Consider the following 21,266-nt stretch of genomic DNA (forward strand, 5'->3'; position numbering starts at 1 on the left):
GGGGTGGGTTGAGGAAGTGTTGAGATGGGTACAAACTTTCAGTTATAAGATGAATCCGTCTGGAAATCTAATGTATAGCATGGTGATGATAGTTAATACTGCTATATTGCAATATTAACAGTGCAAATGCACTGTATTGCATTTTTACAAATTGAAGGTTTATATAAGCCTGTGTTGAGCAAGTCTATAAGCCCGGTTTTTTCCAACAGCGTTTGCTCACTTTGTGTCTCTGTGTGACATCTTGGTAATTCTTGCAACATTTCAAGCTTTATCATTATTACTGTTACATTTGTTATGGTGATCTATGATCAGTGATCTCGAATATTATTATTCTAATTGTATTGAGGCACCATGAATTATGTCCATGGTAACGTGGCAGACTTAATCCATAATTGTTGTTGTGTGTTCTGACCGCTCCACCAAACAGCTGTTCCCTGTCTCTTCCTTTCCTGGGGCCTCCCTATTCCTGGACACAACAATGTTGAAATTAAGCCAGTTAATAACCCTACAGTGGCCTCTAAGTGTTCAAGTGGAAGGAAGAGCCACATGTATCTTACTTTGAATCAAGACCTGGAAATTATTAAGCTTAGTGAGGAAGGCATGTTTGAAGCTGAAATAGGTCAAAAGGTAGGCTTCTTGTGCCAAACAACCAAGTGTGAATGCAAAGGAGAAGTCCCTGAAGGAAATTAAAAGGGCTACTCCAGTGAACACATAAATGATAAGAAAGTGAAATAGGCTTACTGCTGATATGGAGAAAGTTTGAGTGGTCTGGATAGAAGATTAAATCAGCCACAATATTCCCTTAAACCAAACCAAATCCAGAGCAAGACACTAACTCTAATTTTATGAAGGCTGAGACTTCTTTTTCTTCTGCAGGAAGCTGCAGAAGAAAAGTTTGAAACTGGCAGAGGTTGGTTCATGAGGTTTAAGGGAAACATAAATGTGTAAGGTGAAGCAGCAAATGCTGATGTAGAAGTTGCAGCAAGTTATCCAGAAGATCTAGCCAAGAAAATCAACGAAGGTGGTTACACTAAACAACAGATTCTCAGTGTAGATGAAACAGCCTTCCATTAGAAGATGTTACCTAGGACTTTCACAACTAGAGAGGAGAAGTCAAAGGCTGGCTTCAAAGCTTCAAGGGACAAGCTGACTCTCTTAGGGGCTAATGCAGCTGATGACTTTAAGTTGAAGCCAATGCTCATTTACTATTCCAAAAATTCTAGAGCCCTTAAAAATTATGCTAAATTGACCCTGCCTGTGCTCTATAAATGGAACAAAAAGCCCAGATGACAGCACATCTGTTTGTAACATGGTTTACTGAATATTTTAAACCCACTGTTGAGACCTGCTCAGAAAAAAAGGTAACTTGAAAAATATTACTGATTATTGACAATTCACCTGATCACCCAAAAGCTCTGATGGAGATGTATAATGAGATTAATGTTTTCATGCCTGCTAATACAGCATTCACTCTGTAGCTGCTGAATCAAGGAATCATTTTGACTTTCAGGTCTTATTATTTAAGAAATACATTTCACGTGGGGCGCCTGGGTGGCTCAGTCGGTTGAGTGTCCGACTTTGGCTCAGGTCATGATCTCACGGTTTGTGAGTTCGAGCCCCACATTGGGCTCTGTGCTGACAGCTCAGGGCCTGGAGCCTGCTTTGGATTTGGTGTCTCCCTCTCTCTCTGCTCCTCCCCTGCTCACACTCTGTCTCTTTCTCAAAAATAAAGATTAAAAAAATAAAAAAAAGAAATACATTTCATGAGACTATAGCTGTCATAGATAGTGATTCCTTTGATGGATCTGGGCAAAGTAAATTGAAAACTTCGTGGAAAGGAGTCATCATTCTAGATGCCATGAAGAACATTTATGGCTTATGGGAAGAGGTCAAAATGGCAACATGAACAGGGGTTTGGAAGAAGTTGATTCCAACTCCCCATGGATGATTATAAGGGATTCAGATGAGGAAGTATCTGATATGGTGGAAATATCAGAACTAGAATCAGAAGTGGGGCCTGGAGATAGTACTGAATTTCTGCAATCTCTTGATAAAACTTTAACAGATGAGGAGTTGCTTCTTATGGATGAACAAAGAATATGGTTTCTCAAGAAGGAATCTGCTCCTGGTGATGATTCTGTGATTGTTGGAATGGCAACAAAGGATTTAGAATACTCTGTACACTTAGTTGATAAAGCAGCACCAGGGTTTGTGAGGATTGGCTCCCAGTTTTGAAAAAGGTTCTACTGTGGGTAAAATGTAATCAAACAAATCACATGCTACAGAAAAATTGTTTATGAAAGAAGAATCAATCAATGTAGCAAACTCCACTGTTTTCTTTAAGAAATTGCTTAAATACACTGTTTTTTTTTTTAAACATAATGCTTTGTACACTTAATAGACTATAGTATAGTGTCAACAGCTTTTATATGCATTGAAAGACCAAAAAATGCCTTTGATTCACTTTATTGTGTTACTTGTTTAATTGTGGTAGTTTGGAACCAAACCCAAATATCTGTGAGGTATTCTTGTAGATAGTAGATACTGTGAATTGACTGGAAATGTTTATTTTTCCTAATAGCAGTACTTAGCCAGCCAGTTACTTTCATAGGACAAAAGTTCTGATATTATATTTCACCAATTTATTGCAACCTTCTCAAAAAGATTGTTTAAAAAATTGTTATTAAAATTTACCCAATTTTAAATACACTCAAATAAAACTTAGTCATAGAGTTTTATTTCAGTACAATGAATTCAGATTTTATTGTTTCTGATTGCCTGGTATATCATCATCATTATTGTTATAAATTGATAGCTACCATCATGATTTAATTGAGAAACTTTGTTATGTCTGTTTAATTATCAACAAAGCAAAGAAAATAATTATTTAACTTTAATAAATGAAGATATATGAGTGATAGTCAATTAACATTGCAAATAGAGATACGCATTTTGATTTTTATAAACTATTTTATGTGTCAGAGTTTTCCACTTAATGGGCTATTTGAAGGAAGATTGATATCAATATGTATATTGAATGCCACTATTTTCAAAGGTGATCTGTAATTATCTTGCTGTAGGCTATTTTGATAAATGTGAGTGAAATATCTGCATATTTCTTATGTAACTAGTATACCAAGAAGTAAATTGGGCATTCCTTTTTTATGTGATTTTCATCTAATTATATAGCCATTAGATATATCTCTCATATGCTGAATAATTCGCTCTTTACATTCAACTTATGTTTAATTAAAAAGCAGTGACAAACTTGCTTACTCTGCATTAACTACTCACTTATGAAATAAAATTAATAGCAGGTGTAAATTATTTTAAGTGATTTAAGGATTTTCAATATATTCTCCCAACTTCAAAGTTGCTTGATTCAAGCAAATAGGAAATAAAAATACCACGTTAATTAAATATTTTTCTGCTAAATAATATTTGCATTTTTATTTATTCTAAACTTGGAATACAGAATTATTAACATTAAGAAATAAGAAATCAAATGACCAGTGGTTGCATAAAATTTATTCAATGCTATTTACATACAGTGAAATGTAGTTTAAAATGGAGGAGGGAAGATGATTTTGCTTTGAATTTCTGCCAGAAAAAAATATGCCCCTCTGTGGATGGGGTTGTTAAAGAATTTGTCATTCTCCCTGTCTCTATAACTTGTTTCTCTGGTCATAACTGATTGCACTTGGAGGTCCAGTTGACCTATAAAATGATATAGAACAAAACTGTGACCCATGAGGAATATTCATGATGCTCTGAACCAATAATATTACTTATCTGGAAGTTTAAATATGAAAAATAGAGAGCACACAGGTGATAATAAGTAAGAAACCCCATGTGAGGCACCAAAAGAGAAGAGTGCTAAAGTATTAATTAATATTCTTATATTTAAGATAAACTCTCTTATCAAATTTTAAATACCACCTATGAAGCAAGGTAAAACAATGTGCAATAAAACAAGGTATACCTGCACCAATTTGTGGTAAAATTCATGAAGCTGAAAAATAAATAAAGACAATAAGAGTGAGACTATTAATAATTCAAAACTTCAAGGCTTGGGGTAAGTATGACCAATTTATAATTAGCCCTTGAATCTACTTGATTCCTGCAGAATTTCAATCAAATAAAATTAAAACAAAAGTCAGGAGGAAAGATTGCAATTTCAGAAGGAGGGCTTAGAATAAATGATTCAATTAACATTATATCATTTTGTCTTTCTGAGAGTCAAACCTATTAATCATAAAATTATTTTAGGAATTCAGATAGGCCTTAAGAGAAAAAAGAAAAATAAGTGATCAGCAGCTATAATAACAGTAAATATTTTGCCATGAAATTTTGGTTTTAGTTTTGTTATACAGGGGTGTGTGTGTGTTGTGCCAGATGGTGGTATGAACTATATTTCTATTAAGTAACAGCTTGTATTAGTCAAGGTTCTCCAGAGAAAGAGAACCAGTTGGATTCTCTTTCTCTCTCCCTCACCCCTCTCTATATATCTCCAGAATGAATATATAATATAATATAATACAATATAATATATATGATATAAATATATAACATATACATTTATATTATCATAATTTATAATTACATATTATAAATATATAATTTGTATATCTATGTAAATTATAATACATTGTATATATAATTTATATATAATATAGTATATATCAATATCTCTGTCAATCTATCTATCTGTCTATCTATATGATTACAGGAATTGGCTCATGCAGTTCTGGAGGCCGATAAGTCCCATGATCTGCCATCTGCAAGCTTGAAAACCAGGAAAGTTGGTGGTCTAATTCAATCTGAGTTTGAAAGCCTGATAATCAGGGAGGGGGAGGGGCTGGTGTTGCAAATTTTGATCTGAGTGTGAAAGCCTAAGAGCCAGGAGAGCTGATGTCTGAGATAGAAGGTAGATGGCTCAGCTCAGGCAGAAAGAAGATGAGTTCATCATTCCTCCATCTTTTTGTTTTGCTTGCTCAAGAGATGCCCATACTGGGGAGAGCCAGCTGCTTTACTCTCTTCACCAATTCAAATGCTAATCTCTCCCAGAACAACCCTCACAGGCACATCCAGAAATAATGTTTTACCATCTATTTGGGCATCCATCCCTAAGTTCTGTTAAGTTGACACACAAAATTAATCATCATGCAGCCAAAGACTCAAAAACAGATAGATTTATTAATCTTTCATATGATTAAAAATGTTGTAGTTGTGGTTAGTCTTATAATGTGGTATATATACAGGTATGGATATCAACTTGAATCAACTTGTCCAGGTTTGAAATATGGCTTCAGCATTTACTGGCTGGATGATGAAGAAAAATTCTCTTGAACTCCGTTTTCCCATTTATAAAACACAGCATCGAACTGACTGGGTTGTTGAAAATTTAAATGGAATAAATGGAAAGGAACATGTCAAGAAATTAGCACATAGTGAACTCAAAATAGTAGTAATATTAGGGCTCTCATAAGTGATTAAATTAGGTTATTCAGAGATACTTCTGATCAAGATGGAGTGACAAATAATGGATTTACCATCCCACCTGAGAAACAAAAACTGGACAAAAAATACAAAACTGGTTTTCGAGACACTGGGCATAAGGTGATGCAGGGCAGTGATCCTGGGGAGATGGGGAAAAATGAGATGAACTCTATGATTTCCTCTGAGAGTCTCTGGGCTCCAATGCTGGAGGGAAAACTCATATGGAGCCTAGAAGACTCCCTGAGTTGAGAAGATGGGGCTTTGTGTCTGGAGAGACACGGGCAACTAGTTTTCAGGAAAAAGTACCGAAGCTGCAAGAGCTTTGCTTACAGAGAGAAATCTAGGGATCTGTAGACTATTTTTTGAGTATTTAGCTAAGTATTTATTGATCAGCATCTTGTGTGATCAGCATCTTGTGTTTCCCACAGCTGGGAAAAGAGCCACTTGAAAGGATTAAAGAGAACAGTACTCAGATCTAACACAGGGCCAGGAATAGTGCTTATTCCCACAAATTGGAGTGGAAGATTTCATAAATCATGGTTCAGTGAGTTAGAATACTAAGAAGGGTCTTGCCTTAGTGTTGGGAAATAATTATCATCAGACTAAACATGGCTCTGGTCCTATCTAATAAGGATTAAAGGTGGAACCTGAAAGGATCAAACTGTTTCCAAGTAACTGCATCCCCAAACAAAGCTCAAGAACATTTCTGGGGACACAAAAATACCCACACCTAAGAAGGTAAAATTCACAATGTCTGGCATCCAATAAAATACTGTGAGGCAGATAAAGAAGCAGGAAAATACAACCTATATTGAAAAAAATTAACCAATTGAAACTAACCCAGAACTAACAAATAATAGAATTAACCAAAAATGACATTAAAAAGTTCCAATAACTTTATTCCATTCACTCATAAAGTTAAATAGAAATATGAAAAATTAAAAAAAAAACCAAATAAACCTTCTAGAGATGAAAGCTACAGTGTCTCAAATGAAAAAAAACACACTTAATGAAATTAATGTAACATTAAGTAAACATTGCAGAAAAAATGATTAGTGAACTTGAAGATAAAACAATAGGAAATATCCAAAACAAAAGGCAACGAGAAAAAGAATCAGCTGTGGGACAACTTATGGCCTAATATGCATGTAATTAGAGTCTGCAAGAAGAGGGACACGGAATGTGTAGTTGAAGACATAATTGTTAAAAATTTTCCAAATTTGTTGAAAACTATAAACCCAAAATGCAGGAATCTCAAATAATGCCAAGCATAAAGAAAATGAAGAAAATTACACCAAGGCACATCATAAGCAAATCGCTTAAAACCACTAATAAAGAGAAATTCTTAAAGGAGGCAGAAGAAAAAGCCACAATACATACACTACAAGAGAAAGATAACAGTAGACTTTTTTTTTTAAATTTTTTTAACGTTTATTTATTTTTGAGATAGAGACAGAGCATGAACAGGGGAGGGGCAGAGAGAGAGGGAGACACAGAATCTGAAATGGGCACCAGGCTCTGAGCTATCAGCACAGAGCCCTACGTGGGGCTCGAACTCACAGACCGTGAGATCATGACCTGAGCCGAAGTCAGACGCCCAACCGACTGAGCCACCCAGGCATCCCAACAGTAGACTTTTCATTGGAGAATGTAATTGAGAAAATGGAGGCATATCATCTTTATATAATTAAACAAGATAACTATGTCAACTTAGAGTTTATGCCTAGTAAAATGTATTTGAAAATGGAAGATAAAATAAGACTTTCAGAATTACAGAAGCTGAAATAACTAATTACCAGCAGACTTCTATTATAAAAATTGCTAAAGGATGTTCTTCAGGAAGAAAGAAAATCATATTAGATGGAAGCATGAATCTACACAAAGGAATGGAAAGCACTGGAAATGCTAACTACATTGATAAATGTACAAGATTATGTTCTTATTAAAAAAATTTTTTTTAGCGTTTATTTATTTTTGAGACAGAGAGAGACAGAGAATGAACAGGGGAGGGGCAGAGAGAGAGGGAGACACAGAATCTGAAACAGGCTCCAGGCTCTGAGCTGTCAGCACAGAGCCCAACGCGGGGCTCAAACTCACGGACTGTGAGATCATGACCTGAGCCAAAGTTGGACGCTTAACCGACTAAGCCACCCAGGTGCCCCTATGTTCTTATTTTTAAAATTGGTTTAGGAGGTTGTAGACTCTTAAAAATAAAACATTGTATTGTGGAATTTGTAACATGTAAGAATGAAATGTATGACAAATGCTGAGTAGAGATAAATGAAAATATGCTCTTGTGAGATATTAATTCTTCATATGGAGTGATAAAATACACCTTGAAGATCAACTGTGATAACTTAAAAATAAGATATATGTATATATATATGTGTATATATGTATATATATGTGTGTGTGTGTGTGTGTGTGTGTGTGTGTATAGCCCCAAGGTAACTGCTAAAATAAAAAAAAAAAACTAAATGACAGAGATGATCAGATTGAATAGAAAAGCATTATCCCACTATATGCTGCCTATAAGACACACAATTTACAAAGATGGAAATAGATTTAAAATAAATGAAAAAGGTATACAATGCTAACACTTAGCTAAAGAAAGCTAGACTGTATATTAATATCAGATAAAATAGGATTCAGAGCAAAGAATATTACAAGGGTAAATGAAGATCACTTCATAATGATAAAAAGGACTCAATTTCATTAGGAGGACATAACAATCTATTTGTTCAAGCATCTAATAACAGAGCTTCAAAATATATGAGGTAAAAACTGGTGGAACTGCAAGGGGAACTAGACAAATTCACAATTATAGTTGGTTATTTTAGTATCTCTCTTCAGTAACTGAAAAGGAAAATTAAAAGGTCAATAAAACTATGGAAGGCTTACTGATTGTACTAATCAACCACCTTGATCTAAATGAAATTTAAATAATACTCCTATAAACAGATTTTTTTTTGAGTCATGGAACATTTATCAGGTTAGACCATATTCTGTACCATGAAATGAATCCCAATAAACTTAAAAGGAATCAAAACATGACGTGTGTTCTCTGACCATGTCAGAATTGAATTACCAACGAATGACAAAAAGATACCTGGAAAACCCTTAAATACTTGGAAACTCGATTGCACATTTCTAAATTACCCATGGATTAGAGAAGAAATCAAAAGGAATGTTAGAAAGCATTTAAAAATTTTTTTATTTAATTTATTTTTAAATTTACATCCAAGTTAGCATGTAGTGCAACAATGATTTCAGGAGTAGATTCTTTAATGCCCCTTACCCATTTAGCCCATCCTCCCTCCCACAGCCCCTCCAGCAACCCTCTGTTTGTTCCCCATATTTAAGGGTCTCTTATGTTTTGTCCCCCTCCCTGTTTTTATATTATTTTTACTTTCCTTCCCTTATGTTCATCTGTTTTGTATCCTAAAGTCCTCATATGAATGAAGTCATATGATATTTGTCTTTCTCTGACTAATTTCACTTAGCATAATACCCTCTAGTTCCATCCATGTAGTTGCAAATGGCAAGATTTCATTCTTTTTGATTGCTGGGTAATACTCCATTGTGTATATATACCACGTCTTCTTTATCCACTCATCTATTGATGGACATTTGGCCTGTTTCCATACTTTGGCTATTGTCGATAGTGCTGCTATAAACATGGGGGTGCATGTGCCCCTTCGAAACAGCACACCTGTATCCTTTGGATAAATACCTAGTATTGCAATTGCTGGGTCATAGGGTAGTTCTCTTTTTAATTTTTTGAGGAACCTCCATACTGTTTTCCAGAGTGGATGCACCAATTTGCCTTCCCACCAGCAATGCAAAAGAGATCCTCTTTCTCCGCATCCTTGCCAACATCTGTTGTTGCCTGAGTTATTAATGTTTGCCATTCTTACAGGTGTGAGGTGGTGTCTTATTGTGGTTTTGATTTGTATTTCCCTGATGAGTGCTGTTGAGCATGTTTTCATGTGTCGGTTGGCCATCTGGATGTCTTCTTTGGAGAAGTGTCTACTCATGTCTTTTGCCCATTTCTTCAATGAATTATTTGTTTTTTTGGGTGTTGAGTTTGATAAGTTCTTTATAGATTTTGGATACTAACCCTTTATCTGATATGTCATTTACATATATCTTCTCCCATTCTGTCGGTTGCCTTGTAGTTTTGCTGATTGTTTCCTTCACTGTGCAGAATCTTTTTATTTTGATGAGGTCCCAATAGTTCATTTTTGCTTTTGTTTCCCTTACCTCTGGAGACATGTAGAATAAGAAGCTGCTGTGGCCAAGGTCAAAGAGGTTTTTGCCTGCTTTCTCCTTGAGGATTTTGGTGGCTTCTTGTCTTACATTGAGGTGTTTCATCCATTTTGAGTTTATTTTTGTGTATGGTGTAAGAAAGTGGTCCAGGTTCATTCTTCTGCATGTTGCTGTCCAGTTTTCCCAGCACCACTTGCGGAAGAGACTGTCTTGATTCCATTGGGTATTTTTTCCTGCTTTGTCAAAGATTAGTTAGCCATATGTTTGTGGGTCCATTTCTGGGTTCTCTGTTCTGTTCCATTGATCTGAGTGTCTGTTTTTGTGCCAGTACCATACTGTCTTGATGATTACAGCTTTGTAATATAGCTTGAAGTTTGGGATTGTGATGCCTTCTGCTTTGGTTTTCTTTTTCAAGACTGCTTTGGCTATTTGGGGTCTTTTCTGGTTCCATACATATTTTAGGATTGTTTGTTCTAGCTCTGTGAAGAATGCTTGTGTTATTTTGATAGGGATCACATTGAATATGTAGATTGCTTTGGGTAGTATAGACATTTTGACAATATTGGTTCTTCCTATCCAGGAGCGTGGAATATTTTCTCATTTTTATTGTTTCTTCAATTTCTTTCATAAGTTTTCTATAGTTTTCAGTGTATAGATTTTTTACCTCTTTGGTTAGATTTATTCCTAGGTATTTTATGGTTTTTGGTGCAATTGTAAATGGAATCGATGCCTTGATTTCTCTTTCTGTTGCTTTATTCTTGGTGTATAGGAATGCAACTTGTTTCTGTGCATTAATTTTATATCCTGCCACTTTGCTGAATTCATGGATTAGTTCTAGCAGTTTTTTGGTGGAATCTTTTGGGTTTTCCATATCGAGTATCACGTCATTTGCGAAGAGTGAAGGATTTGACCTCCTCCTGGCCAATTTGGATGCTTTTATCTCTTTGTGTTCTCTGACTGCTGAGGCTGTGACTTCCAATATTATGTTGAATAACAGTGATGAGAGTGGACATGCTTGTCTTGTCCCTGACCTTAGGGGGGAAAGCTCTCAGTTTTTCCCCATTGAGGATGATATTAGCATTGGGTCTTTGACATATGGCTTGTATGATCTCGAGGTATGATTCTTCTATCCCTACTTAAGAGTTTTTATCAAGAAAGGATGCTGTATTTTGTCAAATGCTTTCTCTGCATCTGTTGAGAGGATTATGTGGTTCTTGTCCTTTCTTTTATTGATGTGATGAATCATATTGATTGTTTTGCGATATTGAACCAGCCCTGCATCCCAGGTATAAATCCCACTTGGTCGTGGTGAGTAATTTTTTAATGTATTGTTGGATCTGGTTGGCTAAAATCTTGCTGAGGATTTTTGCATCCATGTTCATCAGGGAAATTGGTCTGTAGTTCTCCTTTTTAGTGGGGTCTTTGTCTGGTTTTGGAATCAAGGTAATGCCTTCATAGAAAGAGTTTGGAAGTTTTCCTTCCATTTCTATTTTTTGGATATTAGAAAGTATTTTGAGCTGAATGAAAAGGAAAATACAACACACAAACTTGTGACATGCGAACTAAGTGGTACCAATGAGGAAATATTCAGCACTGAGCACCCAGACTATGGCTTGTGTGTGTTGGTAGCAAAGAGAATTTTATAAGTCTACAATAAAGACAGTTATTGGCATAAAGATAGACAAATAGAACACTGTAACAGAATGAAGAGTCTGGAAATACGCCTGTACATATATACGTGTACGTGATCATATAACATTAATTGTAAGTGACTAGATTTTATGATATATATGTATTGTGAAGATATGAGACTAGAAATATAGGTAGGGGTCTTGCAGGGTTTTGAAAGTTCAAATATATTTTCCTGAATGCAATATAGTCATTGAAGGATATAGAGGGAGAGTAACAGGGTAAGACTTTTTTTTTCTTTAGAAAGAGAGAAGAGATATGGAAGATGGATTATAGAATGGTGAGGTTTGATTCAGTTGGTATAGTTAGGAGGCCATGAGGTTGAGGAAAGGAGAAAGGTAGGTTTAAGATGTAATTAAGAGGATAGAACTGGAGTGCCTCGGTGACTCAGTCAGTAAGTGTCTGACTTTGGCTCAGATCATGATCTTACAGTTCATGAGTTCGAGCCCTGCGATCGGCTCTGTGCTGACAGCTCAGAACCTGGAGCCTGTTTTAGATTCTGTGTCTCCCTCTTTCCCTGCTCCTCCCCCTGCTCACTCATACTTTGCCTCTTTCTCTCTAAAAAATAAAACATTAAAAAAAAAAGAGGATGGAAGCAATGGTCATGTCTGGCTGATTTAATGGGTGAAGGGCAGTGGAGTAAGAGGCATCAAGGCCAGCTCATAGATTTCTGTCTTGCACTTCTGAGCTGATATCAGTGCCATTCACTGGGATAGGGAATAGGAGAATGCAAAAGTTTTTGGGAGCTCTTAATGATTCTGGCTTGAATTTGTTGAGTTTCAGATTCTTTGGAGCCTCCTAAAGGGACTGCCCAGTACTCAGAAGGACAGGACTAGTTTAGTGGTAAGAATTTGGAAAGTGTTCAGCATTTGTATGTAAATTGAACCCATATACTTAAAGTATCACAGTAAGAATGTATAAAATAAAAAAAAAAGCATGGAGAATGTAAAATGTACATGTGGAAAGTGACATTATTTAAGGGATAAGCAGAGAATGAGAAATCACTGAATGAATCTAGAATTTATTCTTTGGAGGTGCCCAAGAGCATAAAATAAACTTGGATTGTGTGTGTGTGTGTGTGTGTGTGTGTGTGTGTGAGAGAGAGAGAGAGAGAGAGAGAGAGAGAGAGAGAGGGAGGGAGGGAGGGAGAGAAAGGGCACGGCACAGGGAACTTGTCTTGAAGTTATGTTTCCATCAAAGCACATTGTTTTTATTCAGACTGTTATGTTTATGTTTATGGGGGAGGGCTGTTGAAGATTAATGTTGTCACTCTTTCTTGACCACACTAAGACAGACTCATTAAGGAGACCAAGCAAGTAGTCAGAGATAAGAAGAGAGTGGACATTGGTTATCAAATGTTGGAGAGCAGGCAAGTGCGATAAGGACTGTAGTTTGTCAGGTTGCCAGCCAGAAACGGATTGAGCTCTCAAATGGGTTAATTTGAGGAGAACTTAATAAAGTGACTGTTTACCAAAGTGTGGGGGAAATTCCATGTGACAGTGGCTTTCACTGGGGCGAGGGTAAGAGGGTGAGATCATGACTGCTCCTCAGCCCAGTGGGGCAAGAAGAGGGAGCAGTTACCAGAACCTGGCACAAGAGAGCTCCAACCTTTGATTGAGAGACATTGCAGGTTGAGGCTAGATGGGGATTACCCTGACACTATCTTGATTCTTCCCTCACTCTCTTGCATGTACTCTCCACTGGCCACGCCCAATCAGAAGCAAGAGAATCTGTGAAGTAGTCTGTACAGATCAGCCTCTGGTGTGGAGCAGATTGGGAGAGAGATGGGAGTGCACATCAAAGGGGCAAATGAAATACAGCACAGACTGAGAAATATCTATTGGAATTCATCACAAGAGGTCACTGGGGGCTCTGGTGGAAGAGCTTTCAGGGCAACAGTGGGGTAGCATGTAGATTGTGGAGAATAAATCAGGGATGCAGCAGGAGTGAAAAGGAGGAGATGCTGTTAAGGGAGAGCTTGGGGAGTGACTGGAAATTAATTTTGGGTAATGTATGGCAGATATGAATTAAGATGGCAGACCCTTATTTATGATTATATGGTGAGAAATGCAAAGTGACTCACTCAAAATAGTGCCTCAGTTTCCCATGATCTCTCTCTCTAGTTTTCCTCGGTTGTGAATAGGATACAATCCAGGCCAGTATAATGAGGCATTCATTAGGACCAATCTGTAAGAGGATGTATGTGCATGTAAGCTCTGTCTGCCCCAGAGTAGGGACTCTACTTTAAATGTCAATATAACCTCAATGCCTAGTTCACTGTTTGAAACATCAGAGGTGCTCAGTGAAAATTACTGAATACAAAAATGTTCAAATGTTCAAAACCCGTAAAAACATTCCAAAAGCATAATCTGACATATGAACACGATTTGGTTATACTTAGGAAAGCTAAAAAAAGTCATTGATGACCCCATACGTCTTCAGTATATACTCTACATCTCATGTTTACCATCCTGTTTGCACCTTCAGTAAGTAGTTTCTTTAAATGAGCTTTAACCCCTCTTATTAGGACAGAGTTTGATTCTTGTTTGACAAGTCATCTTAACTTTGTAAATGTTGGAACATCTGTCATGTGAATTTAAGTTAATTGCTAATCTGTTTCTCTCCATGAGTTTCCTTCAGAAGGCTTTTTTGATGTTTTTTCCTCCAATTTAACTGGTTCCATTTCCAGTCTGATATTACAGTATCTGATGTCTAAGACTGAAAAGTAGTTCCTGTCTAACTGGCTATAAGGGGGTAGAAAGTGGCTTTTAGGTACTCTATGAGCATCTAGTTCTCTTGTTTAAGAAGTAGTTTGAAACCAACACCACAGAAATACAAACAATCAGAAGAGGATATTTCAAAAACCTATATGCCAACAGATTGGAGAACTTGGAAGAAATGGATAAATTCCTAGAACCATAAAAACTACCAAAACTGAAACAGGAGGAAATAGAAAATTTGAACAGACTGAAAACCAGCAAAGAAATTGAGTCAGTAATCAATAAATTCCCAGCAAACAAAAGTGCAGGACCACATGGCTTCATGTTCTACCAAACATTTAAAGAATAGTTAATTCCTATTCTTCTTAAACTATTCCAAAATATAGAAGAGGAAGAAAAACTTCCAAATTCATTCCGTGATGCCAGCATTACCCTGATACCAAAACCAGATAAAGACACCACTAAAAAAGAGAACTACAGGCCAGTCTCCCTGATGAACACAGATGTAAAAATTCCCGATAAAATACTAGTAAACCATATCCAACAATACATTAAAAAATACTTCACCATGATCAAGTGGCATTTATTCCTGGGTTGCAAAGGTGGTTCAATATTGACAAATCGATCAATGTGATACATCACATCAATAAGAGAAAGGATAAGAACCATACAATCATTTCAGTAGATGCAGAAAAAGCATTTGACAAAGCACAACATCCATTCATGATAAAAACCGTCAGGAAATTAGGTTTAGAGGGAACATATCTCAACATACTAAAGGCCATCTATGGAAAGTCCACCGCTGACATCATTCTTAATGGGTAAAAACTAAGAGCTTTTCCCCTATGGTTAAGAACAAGACAAGGATGTCTACGCTCACCACTTGTACTCAGCATAGTACTGGAAGTCCTTGCCTCAGCAATCAGCCAACAAAAGAAATAAAATGCATCTAAATCAGTAAGGAAGAAGTAAAACTTTAACTATATGGAGGTGACATGATAATATATATAGAAAACCCTAAAGACTCCCCCAAAAAACTGCTAGAACTGGTACACAAATTCAGTAAAGTTGCAGGATACAAAATCAATGTATAGAAATCGGTGTATTTCTTTACACCAATAATGAGGCAGCAGAAAGAGAAATCAAGGAATCGATCCTATTTACAGTTGCACCCAAAATAATAATATATCTAGGAATAAACTGAACCGAAGAGGTGAAAGACCTGTACTCTGAAAACCATAAAACACTGGTGAAAGAAATTTGAGATGAAACAAGGAAATGGAGAGGTATTCCATGCTCATGGATTAGAAGAACAATTATCGTTAAAATGTCTATATTATCCAAAGCAATGTATACATTTAATGCAATCCCTATCAAAATACCAACAGTGTTTTTCACAGAACTAGAACAAACAATCCTAAAATTCATATGGAACCACAAAAGACCCCGAATAGCTAAAACAACCTTGAAAAAGAAAAGCAAAGCTTGAGGCATCACAACTCCAGACTTCAAATTATATTTCAAAACAGTAGTAAAACAGTATGGTACTGGCATAAAAATAGACACATAGATCAATGAAACAGAATAGAAAATCCATAAATGAACTCATAATTATACGGTCTGTTAATTTTTGACAAAGCAGGAAGAATAGCCAGTGGGAAAAAGAATATCTCTTCAACAAACTGTGTTTGGAAAACTGGACAGTAACATGCAAAAAGGAGCACTCATACACCATTGGTGGGAATGTCAACTGGTGTAGTCACTGTGGAAAACAGTATGGAGGTTCCTCAAAAAGTTAAAAATGGAACTATCTGAGGATCCAACAATCACACTACTTGGTATTTACTGAAAGAATACAAAAACACTAATTCAAAGGGATACATGAGCCTCTGTTTATAGCAGCATTATTTACAATGGCCAAGATGTGGAAGCAGCTCAAGTGTCCATTGAATGATGAGTGCATAAAGCAGATATGGTTTATATATACAATGCCATACTCAGCCATAAAAAAGAATGAAATCTTGCCATTTAAAATGACATGGGTGGAGCTAGAGTGTATTATGCTAAGCAAAATAAGTCAGAGAAAGACAAACACCATATGATTTCACTCATATGTGGAATTTAAGAAACAAAGCAAACAAGCAAAGGGGAAATAAAATAAGAGAGACAAAGCAAGAAACAGACTCTTAACTATAGAGAACAAATTGATGGTTACCAGAAGTGAGGGGGCGTGGGGATGATGGGTTAAATAGGTGATGGGGATTAAGGAGTGCACTTGTCATGATGAGCACAGGATGATTTATGGAACTGCTGAATTACTATATTGTATACCTGAAACTAAGATAACACTGTATGATAACTAACTAGAATTAAAGTAAAAGCTTAAATTAAGAAAGAAATATTTTGACATATTTAGGAGCTTTCAGTTATAGTTTTTGAAAGAAAAGTATAAAGAGAATCTTGCTGCTTCTAACTCTTCAATTTTTTGATAATTTCCATTTCTCTCTTCTAAGTTACATTGTTTGAAAGCAAATTCTATTTCTTCTTCTTTCATTCACAAAACGTAATATTATGAAGTACCATAAAAGTAAACTAGCTTGAACAACAAAATATTAAAACATAATGAAACTGGGATATTCTAAGTTCTAGAACAAAAGGCAAAATCAATATCTCTATTAAGAAAACGAACCTGGCAAATTTCAGTCTGGCTGCTGGAGCCTTTTATCCAATAGGCAGAAGCATAACATATAAAAGATAATAAATCAAATTGAGCTTGCTGTTTCTCAGATTTTAATGGTTTGTGTTTAACTTTTAAGAGCAAACTCCAAATGGTTGTTTAAATTACTGTAGTAGAATTATTAGGCCTAGCTGTGAGGCAGAAGCAGAATTTTCTGCTTCTGAAATGTACATATTTCACACAGTGTGTACATGTGCATGCCAAGACACATCAAAATTTTACCTGTTTAGTAACAGCTTCATTTTTAAGCTTCCAAACTACATCAGCTAAAATGATACAGATCTGCACATAAATATTGGAAGAGTTGAAGAAGCCAGCGTGATTCTTGCATTGCAGAGACTAGACACATGGATTTCTATGTTGTACATAGTCCTGTCTTTGTGGTTCTAAAACAAACCCAATTTATAGGATATGTTATAAATATTTTTGTTCCGGGGCGCCTGGGTGGCGCAGTCGGTTAAACGTCCGACTTCAGCCAGGTCACGAGCTCGCGGTCCGTGAGTTCGAGCCCCGTGTCAGGCTCTGGGCTGATGGCTCAGAGCCTGTTTCCGATTCTGTGTCTCCCTCTCTCTCTGCCCCTCCCCCGTTCATGCTCTCTCTCTGTCCCAAAAATAAATAAATGTTGAAAAAAAAATTAAAAAAAAAATAAATATTTTTGTTCCTCAAAATACTCATTTGACATTTTATTTTTATTAAAATATTAAAAATATCTAATTGGCTATTCAGATTATCTCATTTTAAACATTTATTTTGGTGCGTATAAAATGCTATTTAAGCAACTGGGTGTTTTTTCCTAATTATTTGCTAAAAATTCAACTTTTTGTAATTAAAAATAAATCTTTGAGCTCATCACAGCAGTTATTTTCCCATAAACTTTATTGAAAGTGATAGAAATAGAAAAAAATTTAACCATGAGTTTTGCCTATTTCCTATGAAATAGCAAGTTTCCATTTCACTAAATTTGGAGAGCTTTTTTTAGGAAATAATATGATACCAAAAGAAAGGAAATAAAATTCTTAGAAAGATCTCAAAAGATTATTAATAGATGAGATTTGAATAAAACTGATCAAATACTGGAATGGATGCTTTCTTTCCTTTCTTTCTTTTTTTTTATTGCCTACATTGTCTGGAAACTGTTCAGCAGAACAAAGGGTTTTATGGATGAAAGACTGGTATGAAGAAACATGAATGTCAACTCAGGCTCTGAAAGACAGTCTGCTAATGAAATATTCTAAAAGTCATTTTCAAGGTGGTTGAAAGTTCTCACTGATGTGCACCAATGCCTTTGATAAAAAAAATTATATATATCAAATAATTACACAAGTGTTGGCTCTGGGGACAGAGAAAATAAGGTTAGCTCATATGCACCCAAATATGAGGGAGAAGTTTGTGTTTCATACTTTATTTCCATGGGTGAAAATTATCAGTCACCTGATAAAATTACTTAGGTAGTAAATTTCTTACTTCTTACCTGTGAAAAATGCCTTTTTCTGCTATCTAGGTTATGCTAACTAACTGTGATCTATGATTTACTACCTTAATGGTTACCTCTTTATGTGCAAAGTGTAGGAAGGAGATGATTATCTTTAAAAATTGAACTTTCCCAAAACATCCTTGAGTGAACTTTCCTGATAAATGCAAGAAGTAATGACTTTTCCCCAAAGGTCCACTGATCCACTCTATTAATATACATACCTGCCAATGACACCTACTTATCCTCTGTTCTATAGTATGCATTCTTTTCTAAGATATATGTATATACTCTCAGTAATAGTTTTGAAAGATATATATATGTGCAATATATATGTATGTGCACATGTAGGTAAAATATACCTTTATATGGGTTTATAATTGGATGGAACTTTACATTTGGATGTCCTTGGAATCTGTCTGCATCAGTTTTCTGTGACTTTGATTTTAATCATGCAAGTATGATGAGGACTCTTTTTCAGGAGTGTCTATCATGGTGCCCCATACCGAGAGGCCCTTAATTAGGGTAACAATGGTTCTACGACATAACCAGATTAATGGATGCATGGTTCATTAGGCTTTTTAAACACTTTAAACACTCCATATCAGATTGACTGTGGGATGTCTACTTTCTGCCCCTGTCACAATCCCAGATGACTTAGTGAATTTCAGTGGTTTGACAACAGTGTTAAGCTTTGTAGTCTGAGTCTGGGTTGGGCTTGGTTTAGAAAAAGCAGCTAATCCTGGTAGGTAGACTTTATCTCCATTCCATTTTATATTTTCATGAATGAAATTTTTATACATGCGTGGTTGATGCAAACATAAAAAAGACATTTGCATGACATTTAATTGTCTTTGCCACTGGCTTGATCTTAGTCTCTCATAGTCATCTACCTTAGTATATGTTATGGCTAATTTGTAATGCACTTTTCCCTTACACTATTTTTTTCAACTTGAAATTTTTCAGCAGTCTAGATTCAACCACAGTGCTATCTTCTTTTTGAAACTTCAACGGACTTTCTTCTAACAAAGGTAATCACTCTCTACAAGTTCTTACAGTATTTTTTATGTATGTGTATGATGACAGTTTCACATTACATTGTTTTTTTTCAAGTATCTTTTCATGTCTTAACTAGTCAGAGAGATTCTAGAGGATAGGGGCTAGTACTTATTAAAAAAAATATCCAGGATTAAAAGTAGATACTCAGTGAATATTAGTTTTCAAAAATTGTTCAAAGGTAAATAAGAGTATGCAAACAGGATCCTTATAGTGAATAAGGAAGCTTAAAAGAAAATGAAGTCCAAGATGTGGTAACATTCAGAGCTTAAAAAATGGAGTCGCCTGTGGAGAACTTGGAAGCCATGTGCACTGTTGGTAAAAATATAAAATGGCAAAGCTGTTCAGGAAAGCAGCATAGCAATTCTTCAGAAAAATTAAAAACATAATTACTATATGATTCACCAATTCCCTTTGTATGTATATACCTAACAGTTGAAAGCAGGGTCTCGAAGAGGTATTCGCACAATGATGTTCATAAGAACATTATTCATAATCACCAAAAGTTGGGAGCAAACTAAGTGCTCACTGACAGATGACTGGATAAACAAAATGTGGTATATGCATACAATGGAATGTTATTCAGCCTTAAAAAGGAAGGAAAATCTGATGCATACTACAACATGGATGAACCTCGAGGACATAATATTAAGACACAAAAAGACAAATGCTTTATGGATTCCACTGATATGAGATACTTGGAATAGGCAGAGTCATACAGATGGAAATAGAAGGCTGGCTGACGGGGTCTCAGAGGGAGGGGAAAAGAATTGTGTAATATGGTATAGTGTTTTAGTTTTGTAAGGTGAAAAGAATTTTGGATGTTGATTGTATAACAGTGTGAATGCACTTAACACTGCTGAAGTATACACTTAAAAATAGTTAAGATGGTAAATTTTGTGTTATGTATCTTTTACCACAATTTAAAATAATTGAAAAAAAAATGAAGTCATCGTCATTTTACACATCACAATTATGTCAGACTAATCCATCATAAAGGTATTTTAATATCTCTATTTGGGGGCAGCTAGTCTACATAAAGATCATCTGATTGTTTCATAGATACCAGTATGTAAAAGACAATTTACTGTTTCATAATTTTAATACCAACCCATCAAGATGTATTTGTTGTATACTCATAATGTTTGATATCCTTGGATGGTTGGGAGAGAGGATAAAAATGGACAGCAAGAAGCTGACCACCAGCCTACATTCGGAGGATTTTTATATAGTGAAGTCATTGCTCATAATACCTTAAGGGAATTGACACAGCTGCTTTGTAAAGTCATACATTCTGTAGTTGTTCTAGGATGAATCCTAGCTGAAAATTAATCCAAGAAAGTTAGAGCCCTGATACCAGTAAAAAAGGAGAGTGAGTTACCCGGCAACATATATACTTGGTCAGTTGGATCTACTATAATGGTCCTTAAATGCCCACCTAGGAGTTGCTTTAGCAATATATTTTTTTCCAGAGGAAAAAAGGCCAAGCTGGAAAATCTGAGTCTTTTTGTCTATTTTTTAGCAGTAATGTAAGTCTTTTTAATTGTATCTGTGCAATTTTGCTTTGCTGCCTCTGAAGCTGTTGAGGATGGCCCTTGGTTTATTTCTGGGAAGGACAAATAGAATGGCAACTACCAATGGTTCAGAAGGAGTTCAACTTAGTCTAGAAATTTCAGAGACTAATTGGGGATTGAGACAACTATCAAGAATAAGGGTGTGGGCTTAAATAGAGAACCAAGATTGGCAAATTTAAGGGGAATTTTGGGGTTAGAGGAGATAAGTAATACTAGAAATAACTAGTAGATAACACTCACGGACCACAGAC

The 21,266-nt window shown here is 35.8% G+C and overlaps 1 long non-coding RNA gene across 1 annotated transcript in view; it reads left to right on the forward strand.

The window, feature by feature from the left end:
- LOC121045391 (uncharacterized) overlaps positions 1–21,266 on the forward strand; it is an 84,366-nt gene that overhangs the window by 58,036 nt on the left and 5,064 nt on the right. Inside the window, exon 2 of the long non-coding RNA XR_005797727.1 lies at positions 19,352–19,416. This is a non-coding gene — a long non-coding RNA (uncharacterized LOC121045391). The remainder of the gene's footprint in view (positions 1–19,351; positions 19,417–21,266) is intronic.

The sequence above is a fragment of the Herpailurus yagouaroundi genome, unplaced genomic scaffold (genome assembly GCF_014898765.1).
Source record: "Herpailurus yagouaroundi ecotype Mexico unplaced genomic scaffold, PumYag 190, whole genome shotgun sequence".
Taxonomy (NCBI): Eukaryota; Metazoa; Chordata; class Mammalia; order Carnivora; family Felidae; genus Herpailurus; species Herpailurus yagouaroundi.